At 40.2% G+C, this 13,319-nt stretch overlaps 1 long non-coding RNA gene across 6 annotated transcripts in view; it reads left to right on the plus strand.

Annotated features, from left to right (window-relative positions):
• LOC147347610 (uncharacterized) overlaps positions 1–13,319 on the plus strand; it is a 462,458-nt gene that overhangs the window by 82,387 nt on the left and 366,752 nt on the right. Inside the window, exons 3-5 of one of the 6 annotated variants that reach the window (XR_015152340.1) lie at positions 5,715–5,818; positions 6,850–6,928; positions 9,398–9,629. The exons of 3 other annotated variants lie outside the window; for them this stretch is intronic. This is a non-coding gene — a long non-coding RNA (uncharacterized LOC147347610). Of the gene's footprint in view, positions 1–5,714; positions 5,819–6,849; positions 6,929–9,397; positions 9,630–13,319 lie in introns of those variants that run through there. 2 more of the 6 variants (XR_015152341.1, XR_015152348.1) reach the window with 2 other exon arrangements.

A 13,319-nucleotide genomic window follows, 5' to 3' on the forward strand; every position in this document is an offset into this window, starting at 1 on the left:
GATTCATCATACTCTCCTTTAAGGCCTTGAAGATTCTGTCTTCTGGTTCTTTCTATAAAATTAGATCAAGATTGTTATTGCTTAGTAAAACATACAGAGATTTGACCATAAGAGATAAATTTAGAATCCAGGTTCAACATTAACCAGCTAGTCTGTGAATCCCTTGCAGTTGGTGCGTAGTTTTGGGTTTTGAGAAGTTTAGACACTGTGAGGTCTACCTAGATGTCGATGTAGCTCTTGTTCTCATATCAGATGCCCTAAGTATTGAACCTGGGTTTGGACAAACTGCAAGTTTTTTTTTTTTTTCAATCTTACATCCTGTTAAGACTAAAAGCTTTAACGAGTGGATTCTGCTTTCTTGTGAGGAGGCTTGAGAAAGAGAGCAAAGAAGCAAATCATCTATGTATTGCAACAAAATAGGATCTCCAGGGAACTTTAGGTTATTCAGATCAGCCTTCAGGATTTGTGAGAAATAAGTACTCTCAGTAAAACCATGAGGCATTAATATCTAGGTGAATTGTTTTTCCTTTTGAGTGAAGGCAAAAAAGGTATTGGATAGCTTCATTAGTTGGAATACTAATGAATGCTCTGCATAAATCAGTTAAAAAGAATTTACTTTTGATGATAATGGATATTGGTAATGTATGTTCATAACAACTGGGTGCTGAGGGATAACAATGTCATTTATCGCCCAGAGGTCCTGGGCAAATCTCCGGTCTTGGCCCTTAGATTTTCTTCTCATGGGTAAGATGAGAGTCTTATAGAGGTTAGTACAAGAGACAATGAGGCCTTGAGCCTTGTAATCCTTATGGGCTCTGTGCTTTGAAGGACTTCTTTACTTAGAGGGAAGAGGTTTTGAGGGATCTATTTTAATCTTGATAGGAGGTATACTGTGAATTTTGCCAAAATGAGTTGGATATTTTGCCCACAAGAAAGAGAGTAGCTGACTTAATAAGAACAAATAATTAGTGTTTTCAGAATCAGTTCTAGTATCTTCAAAGATGGGACAAATAAAAGACATCAAAAGGTCATTTAATTCAACTTGCTGGGTACATTGATGACTACTGTCAATTCTAGAATAATTTCCTGTTTTTAGGAGAAAGAAATTCTGACATGATACTTCTCTAAGAAGTCTTGGCTTAATAAATAAGTAAGAGCTGAGGGACTATGGAGAAAATTGTGTGTATCTCTCAAAGGGCCTAATCAAAGGGGAACAAATTCAGAGACAGGAATCTCTTGAGGTTCATTACAGATCCTCAATATTTGAACTATTTTAGTACTCTGAGGCAGAGACTTTTTATAGGAGTGAGATTGAGCATGGAGAGTGGCTCCAGTGTCATTTAGGACTGTAAGAGATTCATTCCCAATCTGGAGAAATGTTTCTCCAAGCTGAGTGAGAGAAAGGATTGGGAAGCCTTCCTATAGGTCCTCGGAGCCCCATCATTGAGAACTGGGAGCACATTGGAAGGCTGGTTAGAGGCTGAAGGCTGAAGGTGTCTAAAATACTTAACTCTGTAACAGTCTCTTTTCCAATGCCCTGGAAGTGAAAGTTGCTCAGTCGTGTCCGACTCTTTGAGACCCCATGGACTTTATTACAGTCCATAGAATTCTCCAGGACAGAATACTGGAGTGTGTTGCCATTCCCTTCTCCAGGGAATCTTCCCAACCTAGGGATTGAACCCAGGTCTCCCGTATTGCAGGCAGATTCTTTACCAGCTGAGCCACCAGGGATGCCCATTTCCAATGCCCTGGATCATTGCAATAAAAGCACAAACTAGAAGTATTTTGATTTCATTTAGGTGCCTTTATTTTTTTGGAGTTGAAGATGAAGAATTTTGGCTGTCTTACTTTTAGGTGACTTATCTAGACTGTAAGAGAGCTGGTGTGCCAGATTAACTAAATCTGGAGTGAACAGTTTCCAATTCCATTGTTTCTTTTTACAAGAAGGGAAGATTCCAGTTCAGTCCATTAATAACTCAGAGTTGAAAACTACCCTGAAAGAATCAATATGTGAAGGAAGATTAAGATTAAAAAAAAAATCATCTGAAGTCAATTGTAATAGTCATGAACAGGTTCCTTAGAATTTTGTGTGCAAGGCTGAATTTTGTTCCAGTCAACAGACTTTGAAAAAGCCCTGAGAATTGCTCCATGAAGTTACCTAGCAGTTGCCTGAGTTTATCACATGGTAAGTTGGGAAGCTGGTCTTTTCAGCTGTAATTCTAGAAATGTTTCAGGATTTTCCAAGTTAGTGGTTTTCATCCAGTGTTGGGGTAGCCTTCACTGAGAAGCATATGAACTAACTGGTGTATGTCAGAGAAACCAGGTTGATAAGTGTGACTGACTCTATTAAATTCTCCAGCAAATCTGTGAGACTCCTCAGTTACTTAGGGGAAAATCCCTAACTACAACTTGCAGTTCAGCTTTATTTCAAGGAATGTAAGAAATTAAGGATTTAACTTCTGGATCCTCAGAAGGCTTCATTTTATAGGGACAGGTTCTGACAAGTTCAGAGGAAAAAGGAGTGGGGAGAGATTCTGCAAAAAGGGACAGTTTGTGTGGAGGAATTGGGGCTACAGAGGAGGTGTAGACAACACAGAGAGGAAGGAGGCAGAGGGTGCTGGTGGTGGCGTTTGGTCACTGGGAGCCAAGGCAGAGAGACAAGATGGAGCCAGAGGCAGAGCCTGAGACGAAGTAGCCAAAGAAGAAGAGCCTGAGGCTCTGGGAGCCATTTTGTTTTCCTCAATTGTTTGTTTCCCTCAGTTAATCTTAAAATCTTATTTGGCAGGGACACAATATTATACCCCTGATAATGCTGGGAGGGAGATCTCAAAATACCAATTGAAATAAGCATTCCACCCAGTGTGGAAATTTCTGAGCTATAGTAATCCAATTCAGTTTTAAGAAAATTAAGTTTGGGGATTTCAAAAGTTCTCTATAATGGCTATTGATATTCTAAACTTCCTTTGGTCAGGTCTGTTCATTTAGTTGGAAATGTGCCTGAGGAAGGACTGTGGTTTTTTAAACATAAAATTACCCAGAGCAATTGTGTGTGTGTGGGAGTGGGGTGAGGGGGAGGAGGGGAGGAGAAGGAGGTACCCTCAAAAGGTTAAGATAACTAGGATCCCATTTCTCAGAGGTTTTTCTCTAGAGTAAAAGAACAATTTTCAAACAGTTCAAACAGCTCAAGCAACACAATTCAAACAGCTTGTAGGCTAATCCCAGCAGTTCCTAGGAGATAGCTTGGTCCTCAAGGAGCCTGACCAAAGTCTTTATCAGCCAGTTTCCCAAGAATAGCCCTTCCAAAGTAACAGGCTGAAGGCTTAAAAACTGGCAGTTTCAGAGAAGCAACCTGTTTCTGAAAAAATGGGCTGAAGACATTTTCACTCAGCTTGGATTTAGTTCAGTTCAATTCAGTCGCTCAGTCATGTCTAACTCTTTGTGACCCCATGAACTGCAGCACGCCAGGCCTCCCTGCCCATCACCAGCTCCTGGAGTCCACCCAAACCCACGTCCATTGTGTCGGTGATGCCATCCAACCATCTCATCCTCTGTAGTCCCCTTTTCCTCTTGCCCTCAATCTTTCCTAGCATCAGGGTCTTTTCAAATGAGTCGGCTCTCTACATCAGGTGGCCAAAGTATTGGAGTTTCAGCTTCAACATTAGTCCCTCCAATGAACACCCAGGACTGATCTCCTTTAGGATGGACTGGTTGGATTTCTTTGCAGTCCAAGGGACTCTCAAGAGTCTTCTCCAACACCACAGTTCAAAAGCATCAATTCTTTGGCCCTCAGCTTTCTTCACACTCCAACTCTCACATCCATACATGACCACTGGAAAAACCATAGCCTTGACTACAACAGTCTAATCTCAAAATCAGACCAGAGTATCAAATACAGTAAGTCCCCTACTTATGAACCTTCAAGTTGTAAACTTTCAAAGATGGAAAGGTGTATCTGGCTCCAGCAAGGAACCAGAACCTGTGCCATCAATATCGAACATGAGTGAAATTGCAGTGTTCCCTCCATTTCCTATTGCTGATGATCCTTCAGCTCTACTGTCTTCCACCTCACTCCTTCCTCCAGTCAGTAACTCTTCTTGCCTGTTGACTTGAGGCCAGCCCCTGGATACCAGCTGTTATACTGTACTACAATACTTTTCAAGGTACTGTACTGTAAGATTAAAAATGTTTTTTGTTTGTTTGTTTTTTTACGTACTGTTTGTGTGAAAAGTATTTGAAACCTATTACAGTACAGTACTATATAGCTGATTGTGTTAGTCGGGTACCTAGGCTAACTTTATTGGACTCAATGAACACATTGGACTTAAGAATGCACTCTTGGAACGGAACTCACTCATATGTAGGGGACATATTGTACTCACATGTAGAAAAAGGCCTTTCTCATAAAGACAAAGCCTCTAAGTCGATACTGAATAAAATCTGGAGAGCTTCAAATGCCAGTAAAGTGTGTTCTTGAGATCCAGGAGAAAGATGTACCTTCAGACTCCAGGGTTGGCGAGAAAAATAGTGAGCTCAGAAAACTCAATTTGTGGATAATGTATTTGTTTGCTCACCAGCCCTGGAACCTGTAAGGGTCTTCTCTGGTTCTTGTAAAGGCCACCAAAATGCTGACCTGAAGTACATAGACTGCCAGATGCTTCTCTAGCCAATGTGAATTTATTTGGGACTAGCAGAGAATTACGGTTTGAAGTCTGCAATGGCAGCGAGATATGTGCAAGTCGCTGCATGGCAAAGGAGGGAGAGCACTTTTATAGGGAGGAAAAGAAGTTGGGAGGGTTCAACAAAACAGAGTCTATGGCTCTTCATTGGCTGCATCCTTGCCAGGGAAGAAGAGGAGCCTTTCTTTTTCCTGTGGGGTTCTGCTATCATCACAGGGCTTGAAAGCTTACCCTTCTGGTCTCCAGACTCTTATTTACTTGAGGTTTCTGTTTATTAATTTTTTACTGTCCTGAATATACTTATCTCCTTGTGGCATTGTACATCACACACACAAGCTTGTGGAGAAGAAAGTGTCCCATGCTAACCTCCAATAAAAGGCATTTTGGCATGACGGTCAAGGTCATACACCGAAGGTCAGAAAGCCCAGGCTATCAGCCCCACCGGGTTACTAGCTGTGTGACTGTGGACAAGTTATTTGACCTTCCCCAGGCTTGATTTTTCCCTTTTGTAAAGTGGGGATAATAATAGTACCTATGTCATAGGATTGTTGGGGTAATTATGATTATGTGTGTTAATAAATGTAAATAAAGCATTTAGAATGGTCTAGAAGAGAAGAAGCGGTGGCTACAGAAAGAGACAGAGAGACAGATTTCTGTTTGTATAAAGGTTAGTGCTAAGGTACCTTAGATTTTTAGAACCGGCAAAGTGGAAATGAGAGCAAAAGTCACTGCCGGGGGAGAGGAAATGGAGGGGTAAAGAGTGAATGTAATTTTGGGAAAGGCAGAAATGATCTGGATTCCTTTCTTGAAATTTCAGGGTTTCAAGAAAGATAGGGAGATAATTATAGCTTCTGGAAGCAGTGCTATTCAGAGAATCTTAGGACAGAAGAGGCCAGCTTGTTTGAAGGCGGAGGGTGGGTGAACAAATAGAGGGAGATTTAAGATGTTAGAGAAGGGGAATGATTTTTAAATAATGATTTAAAAATCATTTTTAGTTGTTTTTGTCTGAGAGGAATAAATTTCCCTCTGCCTTTCTAGGTTCTTCTGACTGGTCCAAGAATTAAATTGACATGAGACAGATTAACAGGAGAAAATCAAACAAAAGTTTAATAACATGGGCACATGGGAGAGACCCAGGAGAAGTGAGTAATTTGCCAAAATGGCTGAAATCCTCACTTTAAATACCATCTTCAGCTAAAGACAAAAGAGGATATTGAGGGTAGTGGTTTGGGACTTTAAAGGGGAGGAAGGCAATTTACATGGAGATGGAAAAAGCAAATGTTTGGTTAAAAAAAAATATGTTTGCTGGTCTACATTGGATCTGGAGTGGACTCTGCCCTCTAGGCTCTGCTGAGTTTCTTCCACCACACTGAGCCCATATTCTTTGCAGATACCTCTAGTGATAGTTCTATTTAAAGAACAGACCCTTTATCAGCTAAGAAGGATGTGAAAAGAAAGTCTTTCTATGTCTTCTGCTTCTTAAAAATAATCAGCTTAAAATAATACTCATGCCATAGAGACACATTTTGGGGTGGCAAATTTTGCTCCCTTACACTTTGCTTTTTTTTTTCAGAATTTTCAATCAATATGTATATTCACAAACATACACAAGAATAGAATCTATAATTTCCCAGTTACCCATCACCTAGCTTTGATTGTCAACATTTTCCAAAATTTGTTCCATCTATTCCCCACACAGGGAAAAAAGAGTCATCAAAGTATTTTGAGACACATTCCAGGTAACATGTATCATTTCACTCATAATAATTCAGTATGTATCTCTAAACTAATAAGGACATTTGTTTTCATAACCATAACAGTATTATCAGACCTAAAAAGTTAACATCAATTTCTCACTGTCATTTAATACTCCATATTTAATTGTCTTTAACTGTCTCCAAATGTCTTTTTATGTATATACCTTGTTTGCATTGGCATCAATGTAAGGTCTACTCATTGCTTTTGGTAATTATTTCTTTTAAATCTCTTTCAATCTCTAACAATGCTTTTCTCCCATGCCATTTATTTGTTGAGAAAAAGCAGAGCCATTTATATTGTAGAATGTCTCATATTCTGGATTTGACTGATTATTTTCTTCTTGTGTCATTTAATTTGTTGAAAGGTGATACATGATGGTCGAGATTCTGAGATGAATTATTTTTCTCCCCCTAAGGTGGAAGAAAGAGAAAAAAATGATTGAGATGAAGAGGAGGAAACTGTGCATTTCATGTTAAAGGGCTTCAATCACTTTGGTAAAACTGAAAGTGAACTTATTGTTGAGATAAAGATATGAGGGATTGTGGCTAGAAGTCGGAGGGCAAAAGTTTTGGAATAGAGTTTGAGAATGTGACTAGAGATGAAATTAAGATGTCGGGCTTCCCTGGTGGCTCAGACGGTAAAGTGTCTGCCTGCAATGCGGGAGACCCAGGTTCGATCCCTGGGTCAGGAAGATCCTCTGGAGAAGGAAATGGCAACCCACTCCAGTATTCTTGCCTGGAAAATCTCATGGATGGAGCCTGGTAGGCTACAGTCCATGGGGTCGCAAAGAGTCGGGCACGACTGAGTGACTTCACTTCACTTCACTTCAAAGGCTTACCACAGTGCAAGGGGATTCTTCAGTAGCTCAGACAGTAAAGAATCAGGAAGATTCTGGGTCAGGAAGATCCTCTGGAGAAGGGAATGGCAACCTACTCCAGTATTCTTGCCTGGAGAATTCCATGGGCAGAGGAGCCTGGTGGGTTCCAGTCCATGGGGTCACAAAGAGTTGGACATAATGGAGTGACTTTCACTTTCACTTATCTGCAAATGGTTCACTTGTTTTCTTGCCTTCCAGTGGCCTCCAAGTGTAGGATTTACTCAGGGTTGGTAAGTGTCAAGGTGGGTACAACTGGGGAATTGGAAACAAATTTGTAGGAATCAAGTGTGCAGCAGAACAAAAGCTAAACTGGTCATACTAGGAAGGATTTTGTGCTAAAGATGCTGATAAATTATAATAAAGAAGGGATAATGGGTCAGAGGACTCAGAAGATGTGCAAATATAACAAATACGGTGTGAGTTTGGGATGGACATGTACACATGGCTGTATTTAAAATGAATAACCAACAAGGATCTACAGTATGGCACACGAAACTCTGCTCAATGTTATGTTGATGGGAGGGGGTTTGGGGGGAGAATGGATACGTGTATATGTATGGCTGTATCCCTTTGCTGTTCACTGAAACTATCACATCATTGTTTGTTAACTGGCCATATGCCAATACAAAATAAAAAGTTAAAAAGAAAATAAATACAGTGATCAGAAGGAGGGCTCATAGGGGAATATCTTTGAATGCTTATGAAGTGACTGCAGCTCTGGGTAACTGACATAAAGTTGGAAGGAAAGAGTGTGGGCAGTAACAGGACCTTCATCTCGTTCCCACTTTGCTGTTGCTTTGCTGTAATGACCCAGGGAAGTTATTTAATCACTCTGAGCATCAATTTCCTCTGTTATAAGTGAGGTGAAAAATCTATACCACAAAAGGTTGTGGGATATTTTATGTATATAAAATATCAGTGGCTGTGACTTAATGTTGTTTAGTTGTTAAGTTGTGTGCAACTCTTTTGTGACCCCATGGACTGTAGCCTCCCAGGCTCCTCTATCCATGGAATTCTCCAGGCAAGAATATTGAAGTGGGTTGCCATTTCCTCCTCCAGGGGATCTTCCTGACCCAAGGATGGAACCTGGGTCTCCTGCATTGGCAGGCAGGGTCTTCCTCACTGAGCCACCAGGGAATAGGCTGTCACAAAATATTGATTGCTAGAATGGAGGTTGTCAGGAAACCATGAGGTCAGTGTGTCCCGCATCATAAAGAGATAACGTGTTTGTTTAAGGACTTTGTCCATTAGAAAGTCATCAGTACTTTGTAGAGAAAGCCCATTAAAATAATTAAGAACTCTAAATAATAATCATCAGTGCCAAATCAGGCAATTGGAGATATAATAAAGCTTAAAAAAGGACTATTTTTTATGCCTGTTCTCAAACATACATCATACAGTGTGCCCATCCACATTGCATCCATGCCTGCAAACCCTCCACGTTTTAATATGTTCCAGATGATCATTGCTTTGTAATCTCTGATTTATAGCCATGCAGTCAAAAATTAGGTATTCTGGCTGGGTGAACCAGATATTCATGAATCTAATCAAGGCTGTTTTTAAATAAAACACATTGAACCAAGCCTATTTTCAGATTCCACTCTCCTATCTATCAATATTCACAATCTAGCAGAGAAATTCAGAAGAGCCTCCTTGTGGTAAAAGAGTATTGAATATTCAGTTTATATGGGAAGCCAGAGGAGTGCTATGATTTAAAGTCATCTCTGATTATGGGAAACAGTGCACAGATCATCTTCCAGAAAAGTCATTTCTGGCTAATGCCTCATTCTTAGGTAAGGGTTAATAAGGGAGGAATGAGATAAATTCAACCGTTTCCAGCTCAAGCATTTTTTGAAACACCGAAAGACTGATCTGCAAATTTTTGAATACAAATGTACCAGACAGTCATCTCCTAAGCTTCAAAAATGGCCTTGGCTGCCACTAAGTGGGTGGAAAATGAATGGGGGAGAATGAGAAGGGTGCTGTTTGTTTGTGTGGTGCACAGTATTCCTCTGATGAAAAATGCTGGCAAGCTTCCGCCTTTCAAGATGCTTGTGAGACTCTCCTGCCTGTGTTTTATCTTTAGGTGTTACCATGGCTACTGATGAAAGAAATGAAAACCCAAAGGTGGAGGGAGGTAGACAGATCAGGGGGTGGAAGAAACGGGGAAAACAATCTCACCAGCCAAGCATCTGGGAAGATTTATTGTTGGAAGTCTTGATTGCCCTTCCTGCTGCATACACTGTATATCCAAACATACACTCTGAAGCCAATTATCTTTTTGAATAAAGCTCCATAAAGGACTACAACTAGAAATCAGTTGACTTGCTCTTGTGCAACTTCCTTGTATTTCTTATTGGGGAGTGTAAGGAACTAAGGAATTTACCTTCCAACATCAACTCTGCACTTTCCAGCTATGTAGCTTTGGCCAAGTTATTTAACTTCTTAGAATTCTAGTTTATCTGCCTGTAAAGTGGGTGTCACATACATACCTCTTTGTGTAAGAGAATCCCAAGTGTGTGTACTGGCATATAGTAAGGTCCACTTTAAGTTAGTTTTTATTCTGTTCCTTATTGAGGAAGAATTGGTTGTGACTAGATGATTTACTTCAGAGAAGGCAGTGGCACCCCACTCTAGTAATCTTGCCTGGAAAATCCCATGGATGGTGGAGCCTGGTAGGCTGCAGTCCATGGGGTCACTAAGAGTCGGACACGACTGAGCGACTTCACTTTCACTTTCTACTTTCATGCATTGGAGAAGGAAATGGCAACCCACTCCAATACTCTTGCCTGGAGAATCCCAGGGATGGGGGAGCCTGGTGGCCTGCCGTCTTTGGGGTCACACAGAGTCGGACACGACTGAAGTGACTTAGCAGCAGCAGCAGCAGACGATTTACTTTTCTGTTTTTCCCAGTCTTCCTTCAGGGAAGCGCACATGTGGCATCTGTTTCATTGAAGTGATGTATTATGGCTGATAAAAGCTAGTGAGAAAAAACTGTGTGTGTGTGTGTGTGTGTGTGTGTGTGTGAAAGTCACTCAGTTGTGTCTGACTCCTTGTGACGCTATGGACTGTAGCTCACCAGGCTCCTCTGTCCATGGAATTCTTCAGGCAAGAATACAGGAGTGAATAGCCATTCCCTTCTCCAGGGGATCTTCCTGACCCAAGAATTGAACCCAGGTCTCCTGCATTGCAGGCAGATTCTTTACTGTGTGAGCCACCAGGAAAGCTGGAACAAACTATATCCTTAGCTTATTCATGGGCAACTCTTGCCCCTCTCATCAGACCTAACTGAGGAGCAAGGCAAATTCTATCATCACTGACTGTAACATCTCTGCCTTATCCTGGTACTTTAAAAAAGTTGACTATAAAAAACAGTTTTATAAATGGAGACATCTTTCCTTGGAACATCTTCCCTGTTTCAATGTTCTATTTTCTTCTCTGATTAAAAGGAAATTGACAGTGATATTTTTTAACCTAGTTTCCCTTTGGCTGGTTCTGTCAAGTGATTAGTTAATTTTATTGGTGACTTAAGTGCATTAGGAGAATTATTTCTATTTAAACTTATTGACATAATTCCTTCATTAAGTGAAGGTTGCCTTTGAAATGTGAATGTTCAGCTTCCCTATCTCAATTTTTTTTTAGGCTATAAATATGAGTTTTCATATACAGTACTAAGTTTTCATAAGGTACACAAATGAACTGTGTCTAATACTTTGAGCATCTGGTTAAAATAGACACAGAAAATACTTCTCTTTAGTAGGGGTAGTTTTCCATTATAGTAAGGCTTGATATTTATGTGTCTTACATTTGTGGACAAGTAAAATATTCTAGAGAGTAAGAAGGATGCATTCTGTCTACATAAGTTTTCATCTTACATATGGTAAAAAAAAAATACTCTTGCCTTTCAATACCATGTCCATAATTGCTGAATCTTCCTGCTCATGGTAGTGTTTTTTAGACTTTGTGATGCCACACGTTAGTGAGCCATGGAAGCAATTTGGTGGTTGCAAGTATTTTAAAAAGTGAAATGGAACAGGATAGGAAATATCAGAGTGCATTATATGTGGGAAGGTTAAGTACAAGTACTCCTTGACATTTTGCTTTAATTATATATTTACACTTTCACATGTGGATTGAGGTAAAGAAATTGATAAGCATTGATTTCAGTGTTGTAGTCCAAGGTAAATGGAGCTAAATAATGGAACCACACAAAGTTAGGATTTTATGACAAAATTTTCATCTCCCTTATGGTGTAGAATCCATGATACCAGCTATTCTAGGATATTTGTTAGAACTTTCACATTCCTGTTGAAGATGCTACTGTCTGACGAGTCACTATGGTTCAAAATGTCAGCGTTCTTTTTTTTCATCTCTGTCTCTCTTACATTCTTGACCTCAGTTCTGAGTAATGATGATTCTCCCCTACCTTATCCATCACAGCACCCATCCTCCTCAACCACTCTCTTCTTACTGCCCTTCCCTAGTTTCTTTCCCCTGTCTTGGCTACTGTAGTAGCTTTCTTACCACCTCCAAACTTTCTGCTGTCCAATAAATTATCCTAAAATATCATTCCGAATGATTATGTCTATATTCAAAAACTTTCAGAGTTCTCCTGCTACCTAGTAAATTCCAAACTTACTTGTTGCTTTTTAAGGGCCTCATGATCTAACGCTAGTTTACCTTCCCATCTTCCTGAACTCCAGCCAACTGGAACGTCTCATCATTCTTCTATATATGTCTCTCTCTGACTTGCATAACTTTCTCACATGGCTATCTCTTCCTGGACACATATTTTTAGTCTGTCATTTCCCTTTTATACTCCCAATTTCTTAAATCCATAACCTTATCTCTTGGTCAATTTTATACCTAAATGTTGCTTTTTCTTGATTTGTTTCTCCAGGTAGAAAACATTCTTTCCACTGTTAAGAGTCTCATTGCATTTTACCTGTATCATTCTGAGGATGTGTTTAAGATACTTTGATTTTAGTTACTCATATACATGATTGCTCTGCCTTTGGATGAAATAATTTTCTCTCCCTCCAACCCCATCTCCTATTTATCACAGTGTCTTGCAAGTAGTAGTCACTTAATACGTATTTGCTGAGTAAGCTATAAAGTGACACCTATCAAGTAGTGGATTTGTGGTCTAAAAGGGTTAAATCAGCTTCTAAAATTATCTCAGATAGTCCCAGGAATTGTTCTTTATAGTGGAAGAAGAGTCATGGAAATCTGGGAAGAACATTAGTCATCCTTTTACCTGCTTTCAGACACCTTAAGACACTGGAACAGGCTTGACACAGTGGTCCTTCCTGACCCAATCACTCATGTCATTAGCAGTGAGTCAGTAACATGACATCCTTAAGCATTAGGATAATATATAACTAGCCTGGCTGACAGCTGTGCCTGCTTCAAGACTTTAGTGTTGTTTCTAACCTGAACCTTTTGTGTTTTGAATAGTTGTTTTCAAAATGTCCTTCCTAAATTGGTAGCATCATTACCTGGAGCTTGTTAGAAATGCAAATCTCTGCCCAGTCCCAGATCTATTGATCACATGATCTGGCATGAGGATCAGAAATCTATGTTTTGTCAAGTAAGCCAAGGAATTCTTTTTTGTTGTTCAGTTGCTCAGGTGCGTCTGACTTTGTGACCCCATGGACTGCAGCATGCCAGGCTTCCCTGTCCACCATCTCCTGGAGTTTGCTCAAACTCATGTTTGTTGAGTCAGTGATGCCATCCAACCATCTCAACTTCTGTTGCCCCTTCTCCTGCCTTCAATCTTTCCCAGCATCAGGGTCTTTTCCAATGAGTCGGCCCTTTGCATCAAGTGGCCAAAGTACTGGAGCTTCAGCTTCAGCATCAATCCTGCCAATGAATATTCAGAACTGATTTCCTTTAGTATTGACTGGCTTGATCTCCTTGCTGTCCAAGGGACTCTCAAGAGTCTTCTCCAGCACCACAGTTCAAAAGCATCAGTTATTTGGCACTCACCCTTTTATATTGTCCAGGTC

Source organism: Bos grunniens, chromosome 23, assembly GCF_055505025.1.
Source record: "Bos grunniens cultivar Pamir isolate PY7600 chromosome 23, Bosgru_T2T1.0, whole genome shotgun sequence".
NCBI lineage: Eukaryota > Metazoa > Chordata > Mammalia > Artiodactyla > Bovidae > Bos > Bos grunniens.